Raw genomic sequence first — 14368 nt, forward strand, 5'->3', positions numbered from 1 at the left:
GTTACTTGTGTGTGCAGACATGAAAATTAAATATCTTTTACGAATTCAAGTTTAATTCAAATGCTTGTACCTAATAATTTATTTTAAAATATTTAATGCTTTTTAAAGCAGTTGTACGTGTGTTTGTGTGTGCGAGAGAGAGAGAGAGATTGAGAAGGAGACAATTTCTTTAATTTTTTTTAATCAAGAGACTGGATATATATCCCGGCAATTTTGAGGCATGCATTTTAATTATTACCTCAAACTTATTCTTTCTCTGAGTAAATCAGAACTCTAATTACAGGCAGAGAAAAATATATTCAATATTGTGGAATATTTATGCAAAATACTACTCTTAGCACTTAGCAGCTAAACTATAATGTCTTAGAGAGCTTTACAGCAATTTCCAAAAGAATATTATTCACTTTGGCCTTTCCTTTCGTGTTCAGTATGTATAATGCCTGATGAGAGTACAATTTCATTCTCAAAAACTGTAATCTCTGGTATAATTAGTGCAACTCTACCATCTGCATTCTTTAACAAGAAAAGCTACATGTCTTATTCCATGAACAATCACTTTTCTCAGAAAAATCTCTTGCTTTTCTGGATCGGATATTCACAGATCTACCTAATCGCAAACTTTATTGTGTTCTGAGAGTTAAAGATATTTAATATTTTCTACCAAGAGAGGATTCATGTAATTAATTTCTTCTATATTATGTTTCTAAAACATGGAAGCCACGAGGTGACACACTGACTTCTGAATTATTTCCCTGAAACTTTTTTCATTCCCCCCCTGAAAAACAAATGCATAGCTGTGCACAGAAGCTCCATTATCAAAATAAGAAATGACATCTTAATTATGTAAAGATTTCAGGAGTACCTAACCCTCTTTATCACTGAATAGATGCTATATGTTAATAAAAAATCTAGATGTATAATTTCTCACTTCTGGAATGTTGTTAGAGCGCAATGAAGTAGCTAATCTCTCATTATATCTCAATCTATGATGGGGGACCCCTACAAAAAATGGAATTTATTTATAAAAAATTGTGTATTTATTCTTACATGTTTAAACTTCAGTCACCGTCAAAACACTCTCCATTTGATGCAATACACTTATCGAGATATTTTTTTTCCACTGCTCAAAACAGTTTTTGAACTCATTGATTTTGATGCCTTTTAGTGCTTTTGCTGTTATTTGTTTCACCTTTTTCATATCAGCAAAGCATTTCCCTTTGAGGATTTTTTCATCTGGGGGAACAAAAAATAGTTGCTGGGGGCAAGATCGGGTAAACAGGGAGGGTGGAGCACGGGGGTCATGCCATTTCTTGGTCAAAAACTGCTGAACTTTCAGCACAGTGTGAGCAGGTGCACTTGTAAATCACCCATCACGAAATGGGCAAACGCGTTCAAAGAGTCTTCAAAAAAAAATCCACTGAGGCTAAATGCAGCCTCTCACCACAATGCCAACTGGTACACTGCTACAGATGGGTTCCTAGAGCACTCACCTAGCAAGGGAAGCCTGTACTACAAGGGCCCCACCTTCTAGGAGATAATTCTGTTTTTAGGGTGTCCTTCCTCATATGTACATAAACAGTACATTTTGAATTATGGCTACATTTATCAAGGTAAATTTGGCAGCAGGAGTTTTTATACTAGTGTCTGCTAGAGTAGAGTTATAGAAGTGTTACCTAATCCACCTACGTCAGAATCCTTGAAGTGCTTGCAAAAAATTGAAATTAATGACCACATTCTGTATGAAATGAAACAGAATCTCTGGGAGTACAATCAGACATTCTTCATTTTTCTTTTTGCGAGTTTCTCAGTTTTATGCCTAAGTCAATTTGAAGAACACTGGTAAGTGGATTTGCTATTGGATCAGGACTCAAGAAAAATATAGACTTTTTTATTTCCTGCAGTATGTTTAGCATTTTGTCCCATTTTTTCTTCCACTTCATCCTTCTTTTCCAGAGATTGAATTTATAACTTTACTGATTGGGTTTAAATCTCCTTATATCTTCCTCATGAAATACATTGCTTTAAAAAAGTTTCGGCCAACTACATTTTATAGCAAATACTTGTTTAAAAAAACAATTTAAAAACTGGCCACATTTTTCCATTTGAGAAAATTTACTTCATAAAGATATTGAGGTATAAAAATAGCTCAGATTATGTCTAATCAAATAAAAATCTATTTAAGTGCAAGGGGCTAAGTTATAATTGCTCTGGGTGGAGTGATGTTGAATTATCTGGCTTTTGTAGATTTATATTCTAACTCATAATGCTGAGTTAACAATTTTGCTTTGAGATGAATATATAAACACCTGTATGATGAGGATTTCAACCTTCCTGAGGATCATACCAGAAATGAATTGAGGCTTAGAGTGCAATTAGAGCATTAAGCCCCAACCTGCTATATAGTTAGTAACTGTTAGAAAAGACTGTCAACTTGTGCTTTGGGCTCCGGGCCAAATTTCTGTAAAGAGACTGAGAAAGTCTGTATTGTCCATCCTCTCTGAAGATAACACTGCGGACAAGGGCTATTTTCCAGAGCCAATTTGTCAACATCAGAGAGATGGGACTGCTTGCATTGATTAGCATGTGGGCTGTTGATGTTTTGGTCCTATGCTTCTGTGGATATCCTGGAGGCATAGACGAGATATGTAACAGTTATCTTAGTATTTGTCTTTGTGTGGGTGTGGGTGTGTGTGTATGTTCCTCACTACAGCGATGCACCAAAACTTGTAATGTCAGCAGACAAACAATTGTGTACTATCTTCCAAGGGACTCACAGAATTTACCTGTCAAGCATTTGGGGAATTTTCACCTAACTAGGTAACCTTGTCCTTGTAATAGACAGTATCAGAGAGAGTTTGCAAAAGGTACTCTGACTTGAGTTTGCCCACTGCTAGAAACTAGCTAGTCCCCAAATTAGTTATTGCTCTGTAAGTGTCCTCAGTCTCCTTATCTCTGAATCAATCGAATGCCACTCTGGTTCACACATATTAGCAAATTTAAAATTATAATTATCATACTAAAAACACCCAAATAAGCAATAAAATTACTGGTTAAATTCTGAACACTTCCTGAAAACCTGCTACCTACCCAGAACAAAAAGGAACACAAAAATATATAAATGATTAAGTTGCTGTCTTTGAGTAGCATTAAATTAAATTTGGAGAGAAAGCCTGAAAAGACGTGCCCTTTAGAGTGTGTAGAACTACAAAACTGGGCAGGGAGACGGTACTGGGCCTCCAAAACATTTGACTACACCTACTTCTAAGAAAGTAAAGTGTGTCATTCATTCCATACAAATGGTACAGGCAGAGTACTGAGGTTCTTAAGGGAGAACTTGAGAGTCAAACTGAATTGATTAAAATCAATTATCACTCAGAACCTTAATATTTTATTTAAGGTACTGAAATTTTCTGTGCCTCATCTCTACCTTCTACCTCTATAATATGGGTCTTAGGATTGTTATAGAATTAAGTGAAATGAATCTCTAGGCATAAAGATATATAGATATACAAATATAACTACTTAAAAATTTAAAAGGGCACCTAGAACATAAGCAATTGCATATTTATGTTTTTAACACACAAATAAGGATGGGAAGAGGTATGAGCTAATATGAAATCAGGTTCAGTAAATATTTATGATCATTCTGAATTCTTAGCTCCCTCAAAGCTCTTTCTATGGAATTATCAACCCACATTAACTGAAAGAGTTTGTCAATAAGTTTACCCATTAATCTGAGTTTTCAAGATTAATAGTAGACTCTGACCATATAAGGTCAGGTAATAGAAAATGGTAACCAAAGTCTTAAAAATATGTATGTATCTGGATCACAAGAGGCCAAAGAAGCACTTAAGATACTGTTCCATTTTTCCAAGGTCTTTTCAGGAAAAAAAAATTATCCCCACCTGAAGACAGTCTTTCATCGATTTTTAGAGAATGAGGAAGGAAGAGAGAGAAACGCTGATGCAAGAGAGAAGCATCAATTGGTTGACTCCCATAGATGCCCACACTGGGGATTCAACCTTGCAATCCTGGTATGTGATCTGACTGGGAATTGAACCTGCAGCCTTTTGGTCATGGAACAACGCTTCAACCAACTGAGCCACACTGGCTTCTTTTTTTCCAAAAAAAATAACTTAATTTTTTCCATCACTATTTATCCCCCCATACCCTCTTCTCCCTCTACCTACCGTCTTCCCTCCCTCCACATTCACCACACTGTTGCCCACTTTTATAAGCTCCTTCCTTCTCTGTTTTTTTCCCTTTTTGCAAAGAGTTCTTTAGTTTTTTTAGTGCTTATCATACATTAATAATTAATTCATTTTGTCTATAAAACCTTTTTACAGATAAGTTTTTTTGAGATGAAGATTCTACTTTTGCGTCTTCAACAACTCAACAAAATGAAAAGGACTGAAGCTCCAGTTTTCTTACCTCAGCTTTACTTCAGTAGAAGTCACTATTTAACAGGAACCAATAGTTTGAATGCGATACTATAGATGGTATCTGTATCAGGGCTTTCTCCCCTAAAAGCATTACAATACGCAACGGAACCTGGCTAATGACAGTAAATGAACACACGGAGGGAACTTACTGCCACTTTCTAATTTATTGGAATTAGAACGCCCAGCCACTGCAAAGGCTGCCGGTGAAGCATTACTCAGGGCCTTCAGAGAGTGTAGTCAAAACTTTCCTATCTACACCCCGCTCACCTCCGATGTTTCTTTCATTATCTGTGGTATCCCCCCTCACGGTCATATTAAACCATCAGCATCTCTTTAGGATTCAATAAATGTTGGGTGGGGGAAAAGTAGGTTTACAGTTGTTCTTACAGAAAATAATACAATAATTAATAAATTATAATACAAGAATAAACTCTGCGTTTTGTATACTTACAAACCTATGCTTGCCCTGCCCTTGTACAATAGGAAACATGACACACCTAGCTTTGACTATCTGCAGAAAGTTGTAATTAGAATTAAAATAAAGGGTGAGATTTGGATGAGCAGTAGAAATGGACAAAAACATTTCCTGTACACAGAGCATGAACAACAGAAAGACACGTGGCATTCTTCTGACTTTGCTTAGACTTAGCCTGGTAGAGAAAAAACACATTTTGGCATGATGCTTAGTTCTATAAATTAAGAGTTATATAAACCTGGGCAAAATGCTTTTTTTTTTCCTTTTTTTTTTTCTTTTTTTTTTTAGCTTCAGTTCCTTTGCTTTAAAATACAGATACTTATTTCATGGGATTCTGTGAAGCGCTTATATGATTATATGAGTACACTAAGTGCTCCAAAAAATAGTAGCTACTCTTTCTGTGATCCCACAGATTTGGCTGAAACCATTGTTCCATTTCACAAGAGTCAAAAGAAAGCCCTAGGAAAGGAAGTTTGAGTTTAGAGCATGGCTTTGGAAGAGAAATAAATTTTGACTGTTCTAGTAACAAGAAAAGATTTTTGAGCTAGAAAGTGACCTAATGCAATTGATATTTTTGTGGCCATGAGAAATCCATCAAGGACTGTGAAACGAAAGATGCTGGCCAAATATGGTTCTATTGAGGTAACTCCATAATCAATGTTTTCAAATGTCTATCATGAAAATAGAAACTTCTTTTAAATTACTGTGCCATATATTTGGCCATTTCTCAATATTCCATGAAATATTAAGACATTAATGCTGAATCCTGACAGAGTTAAAGTAGCAGTAAAAAAAGTTTTTGTCAGTAAGTGAGAAATCAAATGACCTTTACCTTTTATTAGCAAGAACTAAAACTCCAAAGTGGCACTGGTGAGAAAGAAACACTGAGAATAGAAAATGACCACAAAAGAGAAGTTTATTAGGAATTTCCTATAAATCACATCATGTTTGTTTTCTTTCAAATGTAGAAGTAATCATAAAATGCCAGATTGGATGTCAGAATATGTTCAGAAATTTTAAGATAAAGGAAGTAAACATAAATCAGAAAATAATCTCCCATTATAATAGCAGTGCCCATGAATTCCATATTGGTGAAGGCCTCAACCAACAATACATTTTCATGTTCTCAGCCGGTATATACTCAGTGCTCTTTGTATTTCTAGTTCATATTTACGTGTGGTTGCTTCAATCACCAGAGGGAGGCATTTGCCAGATCGGTAAGTTTTCATCTATTTACTTGATCTTTTCTCTGTCTCTATTTCTTCATCTATTTCTTGGTCCACAGGGTGTTATTTGAAAAATGACAGATTGTAGGTCATCACAATGCCACTGATGTGGAAAACTCAGTTATATGGATAAATGCACAATCTATTTATTTTCTGTATAATTCGATTTTAACCAAATCCTAACTCCTTTATGCAAGTATGTATGCAGATTATGTTCTGAGCAACAAAAATATGTGCATCACATCTTCATAACCACAGGTGCTGGCAGAAATCATACATTTGTTTTTAGAGATTGGCTATCTAAGAGGACAGAGGGAGAGAGATGAAGTGGATTGCCTAAGGTCACAAGCTAAAGCTGCTTCCTGGTAAGGTTTCTTAATTCTGCCTTTTGTGCCTGCAATCATTCAATCCATTGATGCTGGAAACTGTAGAGTCAGATTCTTTATCTCCTACAGTGCCTCTTCAGGCAGTATGACGTTCTGACGGGTGACAAGACTATGTTTAAGTGATAGCCCTCTTTATTGAATAGTACAGGAAACTGGTGGGGCGGGGGTGTGGGGGGTTGTATTTCCGTTAGATTCCATGGCCAAATATCTAGGAAGGATTAAACAAGGGGAAAAAAAGTTTATTTAATGTTGGGATTACTTTATAAAATTGGGTCTAATCAGAATATTCAAATGACTAAACATGCTCCGACTTGGCATGTTCTACTATCAGTGGATTACACTTATATTAAGAGCTAACATTAAAATCTCAGTGTACATCTTTGTATTTCGACAAAACTATTGCACGTTAACTTGCTTTTTTTATTACACTGTCATGCTTTATATGATGAATTGTAGTTGAGAGATGCTTTAACATAATTCCAGAGCAATCTATCCCAGTTCCCTTGTTTGAATGCATTCTGCCCTCTAACCAAAGAGCAAGTGCTCTATGGTCAAAGACTAATAATGACAGTAATTACATCTCTACATGTTTGTAACCCTTTGCATTTCACAAGGCACTATTACATAATTTATTTTATTTGGCCTCCATAACGCAATGAGTTGCTTTTTACTACTCGTACTTTAAACACAGAGACTCTGAGGTTCTTGCCGGTTAAGTATCTTGCCCAAAGCTTCTCAACTAGATAGTCTTCTTAACCATTGAGGGAGTAGTTGTTTAATCAAACTTTAAAAGACCATCAACACGAGACCCGCTATCATTTTATATTTTGCTATGAAAAAATAATCTATTATAAGAGATTATCAATCTTATAAGGTATCCCAATTTCGGTGATGTTAAAAACCTTGTCAGAGGAGAGGGGGTTGGGGGGGGTTGGGTGAAAAAGGTGACGGGATTAAGAAGTACAAATTGGTAGTTGAAGGACAGTTATGGAGATGTCGAGGACAGCACAGGGAACAGAGTCAGTAACATCATGATAACTGTGTATCGGGCCAGGTGGGTACTGGAAACGTGGAGGGATCACGTTGTGAAGCATGCGATTTTCTAACCGCTACACCTGTTCATCTAAAACTAATATAGAATAATGTTAAATATAAAATGTAATTGAAAAATTTAAAAAACCAATGAACTTGGCAAGTACAAAAAAAGTGTGTCTTAAACAGATGCAACATGGTGAGTTGTTATGCCATTCTATCACTGGATTCTTAGTCTTTAACACCAGGCTTCTTTAAAAAGTGGTCTCTGTGGATCGCTTCCTTCTTCTTATAACTTATTCATCACTGATTTGCTCCAAATCTGGCGCCTGTCACTCTCAGACCTCTCTTTTTAATAGTTACCAATGCCCGCACAAACAAAGCTGAGCCTGTGTTTTTCAACTCTCTGTCATATACAAAGGCACACATGCGCGCGTGTACACACACAGGAATTCCATAATTCATACTCCAACTTTAGCACCTTTCTTTGGTTCCGTTTGCCTTATACTGCCCCACCTCTTCAACTTTTTAAAAAGGTCTCGTTTAATTCCCAACTGAGAATTTCTAAAACTAAAGTCTCCCCTCTTTAAAAAAAATAACAACAGCAGACAGCAAAGAAATAACAGAGCTGATTTATGACTTGTAAAGTTTATAAAAGATGTAGCATTTCCTTACGTGGGCTATTTAAAATATAGTGGATAATGCTTTTATTAAAAATCATACAAGTATTTCAAAATGGCTTCCTAAAATGAAGCGTCAGGGGGGCCATTCTGGAAAACAGAAGATGCGCATTGACTTGTACAAGGACACCCATCATGGCTCTTGTTTTCGTTCAGAGCTGAAATTCTGTTGGGAACTCCTCCAAAAGTGGTCCTATTAAGTCCCAATGAAATGGGAATAACCATCTCTACCATAACCAAAAGGTTCAATTTGCTATTCCTGTACATACATAGCCTTACGGGTCCCAGAAAAATGACCTGATACAGGTCCTTCTCCACCAGGGATATCCCATATTTCATCATACAGTTTTTAATTTTATTCTTTTATCACTTATCAGTTTACTTATTTAACTGCCTTTTATCTGTCTCCCTTAAATGCATGTCCCATAATGGCTGAATACATGGATATCTTGGTCACTTTTGCATTCCCAGCACCCAGACACTGCTTGACATTTAAAAGACATTCAAATATTCTATTGCACGCATCACAAAAACCTCTAGTATAAGAAGAATTATTGTGTTGACTGGAAAACAAAGGATTTATCACTCTTACGTGTTCAATATACTGTGAAATTTTTCATTTCATTGTTGGTGGTCAATACCAGTGTATGGCTTGTTTCTAGCCAGCTTTGAAATGCAGTATCTAAAAATCTCAAAATTTTGAGAGATAAATGAGATATTTTCCCTTCGGAGAACTCACTCTTGCTGAGTACAGCCTGCAAAGCACGACTGACAATTGAACACCAGTAACGTTTCCTATCTATACCTCATATAGCAATACTGTCATTCCGCCTATTTAAAGTTATGAAGTTTCTTTTCCTTCCAACTTTTAATATTGTACTATCTCTTTATTAAATTTTAAAGTTTAATATTTTACACATTTGGATTTTGTTACATACACTTTTTCTACTTATTAATTTTACCAGTAGTATCAGTGTTCAGCAAATTAGAGTTTGCTAAATAGAGTTACATCTTATTAATAAGCCCAAATCTCTTGGTCCTGATGTTTAATTCATTGCTTTATTAGTATATTTCCAAGTAGAAGATTTAATTTATACATATTAAACCCTACCACAGGGTGTCTTGTTCACAAAATCTTTCATTAACTCTATTCCCCAGTAATGAATATTTTATCAATTTATTACATGATACATCCCTGGCCATTATTACTTAGATAATCATTTGAGAAATTTTGTCAAATACACCAAGCAGAATAAAAACCCCAAAATAAACAAACAAAAAACCCTTACCCTTCTGTTAGAATATTCAATTCTTCTGTTCTCAGAGAATTCTTTCCATTCACTCACAGCTCGTGTTTTCTAACAAGTATTCTGGAATTTAGAGGGTTGTAACCTAATTTTTTCATGAAATATGATTATTTGCTAGAAGTAGTTCATTTTGTCAATACAGGAATATTCGTTTTTGCATGGAGGGGAAGCCTTCGCTGTGGCCTAGGATAGGTCACACCTTCCGTTCTCAGGAAATGCTTCCATGGAGGGGCACCTGCTCCGTGGTCTACCTCCTCTAACCACCTGTAATTCCTGTCCCACTAGTTTTACTCTCTTCCTAGTAATGAACGAGAAAGAGAGAAGGGAAAAATGGCATTTATTGTGCCATTTGTTTCAAATATTTGATGCTACCCAACCACATGGGACAATTATTTCAAAGGTGGAGTTTAAGGAAGAAGAAACAGTTTGTTGTGCAGGATATACCAGGCAGGGGCAGGCCATGGCAACACATAAAACCCAAACACAGGAGTTTGGATGTCAAGTGTGTGGGGCCAGGTGGGCTGGTGATTGCTAACTACCACCATAGTATTTTATTAGTAAGTTGGCCATTGATTAAAACCCCACATGAGAAGTCTCCTTGCTCAGTACGTGCACTGTTGGTGGGGAATACTTAATGAGAACAAAGTCATATTCTCCACAGGGAAATGTTCACTCCTAGGCTGACCAAGAGCACCAGTGCAACTTTGGGGAGACTCTGTAGAAAATAATAGAAGTTTCCAGTATTTATTCTGCATATTCATAGCCATAAAACATAATCTTTATTGTAAACACAACCAAAAGTTACAGTTATTTTGTTTTAGTGTATGTATGTGTATTATATTTCTTCTATAACCCTCAAACTTACTCTCTCCCTCGCTTCTATGTTATTTATATTTATATCCTATATTAAAGGTTCCTGTGGGAAATCAATGACAAAATCAGAAATCATAAACTTTGGTCAATGTAATTGGGACAGATATTATAAAATAATATGACAATGAGATTTTGTCCTAACATACTATTAGTCAGTGAAGGAATTTTTAATGCTTAAAGACTGGCAGACCCAGAAAATAAATAAGTTCATGGTGGCAGGGACTTTAGTAATCTTGTTCAGTGCCTAACACTGTTACGTGGCTTATAGTAAATGGTATTAATTGATCAACTGAACAAAAAAATGGGAAGACATAAGACGACAGATGGTTTGTATGGATATGTTTGAAAGACCTTACCTAAAGATTGACTTTTCAGCTCAGCAAAGCATTTATTGGGCATATACTATATGCTGGACACCATACCAAACCCTGCCTTTGTAAGTATGAGTAAGTATGGCCTCTTCATGGAACTTGAACTCTATTGGGGAAGCAAAAGTCAGCATTTACCTTCAATTTATTTTTGTCAGATCTAGGATACAGATATGCAGTTTCCATGGATGTAGGCAATGCATTAAACCCAAACTAAGTCACTTGTAGCATGACAGGATGTAGAAATGGAGACACGGAGAGGGAGACTGGTAGCTCAGAAAAAGCATGCTACTGGAGATTTTAAAAACAAGATGTTAAGGATATTATCAAATTTTTAAGCTAAAGCTGAAGAATGAAGAAATGTCACTTATTCAAGAGAGTGTGCCCTAATATCTTCTTAATATGAATGTATAAATTCCCCATGATATTTCTGGTGCTGAGTTTGTTTTCTTCCCTACCCTTACAATGACTGATTTTCAAATGTGTTTACCTTCTTCACTAGATTGTCAGCTCCATGAAGGCAGGGGTCATGTCCGTCCTATTCACTAGGTCATATCATGCCTCGTGTGGAGTAGGTGTCCCACCAATGTTTATAAGGCTGGAAGGAAGCAGGAAGAGGGGAAGGCAGGTGATAAAGAGACAAAGAGATATTGTTCAGAGGAAATTGGCCAAGGTGGTAAGAAAACCAAAACTACTCCATAAAATCCATTTAACCTAAATATTAAATCTCATAACCTAAACCTAACCTAAATGGGAAATCATTGGCTCTATTCAAATAAGAAAAAAGAAAAGATAAGCATCTTGAAAAGAATACTGGATTGAAAGTCAACTGAGCAGAAGACAGTTCCCGCTTGATCAATCAACCTGGCATCTTTGCTTTCCATACCCCGAGCCGAGGCATAGCGCCCCTCATACCGCCCGCTCCAAGTGGCGGGGAGAACGAACGAGGCTTCCGGAAGGTCCCGCCATGGAAGGGATTAGGCGGTAGTGTGCTGGGAGAGAAAAGAGGAGGATAACTCTATGGAAGCTAAAAGCAGGAAAACGTTTGCCATAGGAAGAAACTTCTAGGAACCTGGGCTGCAATGATGGCTTGTGCTGCATCAGGAGACACAGACCTATCACCTTGAAGTGTTGGGGCTCTGGCCGGCAGAGTACCTAGGATATTTACAAGTAGGCCATATTAACAGAGTAGTAATGTCATCAGAAGACCCATAAGGTCTCCGGCATTTCCTAAGATGTACTGTTGTATCAACTTGGGATATGCACAGTAATGATACATGAAATAGTTATTCATAAGGGCAATGTCCTATTTATCTGCTAACAACAGGAAAGCTTCGCTGTAATTTTAGAATAAGAATGTTCAGAAAGATAAACCTCACACATGTATAACACATACTACAATACATTGATAGACCTTATATTTTGCATTATAAAAAAATGAAACTAGATGTGGCATACTTCGTATTTTATAATATTTTAGTAGTTAGAAGAATAATTCCATTTTAATCAAAATACTTAAATGAACAAAGAAGTTACACTACCATTTTAGGTTAGCAGAATTCAGTGATTATAATGAGAATCCCAATGTTCACATTTTGGAACTTAAAATAATACAAGATGGTACATGTGCTAAAACAGATTACACAATGATCTAAATCTGATTTTAGATATCTGTTTTCATAAATGTTGTATCACATTATTCAATTGTGGTGGTTTATCTTTAATAACAACATGTAAACTTTTAACCTAGACCAAAAAAATACCCGTGCTGTTGAAAATAGTTAAAGCTTTTTAAAATAATCACCTCACTTGTGGAATAACAAAATTTATTTTTCTTGCATAAGAAAAATCACTATTTTTGTAACTCCAACTTTAAACTCCATGACAGTAAAATTAAAAGGAGTAGTGAGTTTAATCTTATAAGAGTTTATAGTATAATAATCATTTTAAAATCAAGTATAACAATTCAAAGCTAAAATTACTAGAATTCCATGCATTATGACGAGCCAGGTGTGCTACAAAGTATAAGTATTGCTAACTGCTGCATGTTTAGGTTCCAAACAATTATGTAGACATTTTATAGAATAAAGGATATATGCCATGTCGAGTCATTTTTCTGCTTGTTAAAATTAAAAGTCACAGGCCTTAATTTTTAATGACAGCTGTAAAATGACTAATTGCTATAAAAGGAAATGATTCACTAGTCTAAGATACAATTGGAACCTTACTCTCTTAGATAAACAGCTTAAGAAAAAATACTGATAATTCTGTTTACATTATTTTACTTTTATAGACTTCATAACTAAATAAGACAAAATTATGATATATATGAGGATATTTTGATGTTAACTGAAGAGAAATCAGAATAGGAGGGACAATATATTTTTACAAAATAATACACTTCTAGTTTTTTTCTTTGGGAACATTAAGATCTTGAAGAGTACAGGTTTGTTCTACTAATTCTCATTTAGTTTTTAGGGCCTTTATTTGTTTTCGGAAGCAAGAATGAACATAAAAGTAGTTCTCTAGAACTTGTAAATGAAATTATAGCTAGGTAATTTCCTATTAAACTAATATTTTAATAAGACTATTAAGAATGATTACTAACCAGAGGAACAAGTCAAGTATACTAACGGACGAACAACAGCTGATTCTGGCACTGAAGAAATTAAATTCCAGAAAGGCTTTAATTCTTCCTGTGACTAATGAAAAATGGTCAATCAAATCAGGAACTGTCAAAAACCCAATAATATGGCAAGCTGGGATTTTTTTTGTTTGAATTAAGATCTTTATTTGACTTCACATTTAGGAAAACAAGTTTAGCTGATGTTGTTATTACAGTATAAATAAAGCACTTCATGTAAAGTGGCACATGCCTGTGGCAAAATATTGCACATACTAGGCCACAACTCCCTGACCTACTATTCAAAAGACAAACTACATTCTTTAAAACTCAGGTATCTCCATAAAAAAAATCTTTCCTTTCCTGACAAAGACAAAAGGTCATATCAGATATACAACATCAGAGGAGCATTATCTTATCAAGTGGCTGGAATACATTAATACAGGAAGAAACCTTTCCGTTAAAAATTTAAAAACAGGTGAAGGAAAATCTTTATGCTTGCTATTTATATTACTTTCGTTCCGCAGGAAAAAATAAGAAGAATAAATCTTGGTGGCTAGTCTGAGGCATACTGGAAGAAATCCAATTTAATTAGGAAAAAACACTGCTAACTTAGGGGTTGGAAAAAATAGGACTTTGAAACAAGCATAAACCATTACGAAACCCAGTTTGTGATGAATAAGCAATGAATTCCTCCTTGACAGGTACGCACTGTCGGTTATTTATGAAGTTTCTTAGTTTATGCTCTACATGGCATGCGCTTCATTTTTAAAGAGTAAGTGTAAAACTCTTTTCCTTGTTTACATCCGTGTTCATTTTACTCTTAACAAGATAAATAACAATGAGACTAAGGATGCTTACACCTGAAACGATTTAGACTGCAAGTGCTGCTTAATTGCCTCCATCTTCATCTTTCCCTTACGCCAATGCTCAACCGGAGAACGCCGCAATAGTCC

This window comes from Pteronotus mesoamericanus, unplaced genomic scaffold (genome assembly GCF_021234165.1).
Source record: "Pteronotus mesoamericanus isolate MK-2021 breed Mesoamerican mustached bat unplaced genomic scaffold, CSHL_Meso_final contig_2, whole genome shotgun sequence".
In the NCBI taxonomy this organism is placed as follows: domain Eukaryota; kingdom Metazoa; phylum Chordata; class Mammalia; order Chiroptera; family Mormoopidae; genus Pteronotus; species Pteronotus mesoamericanus.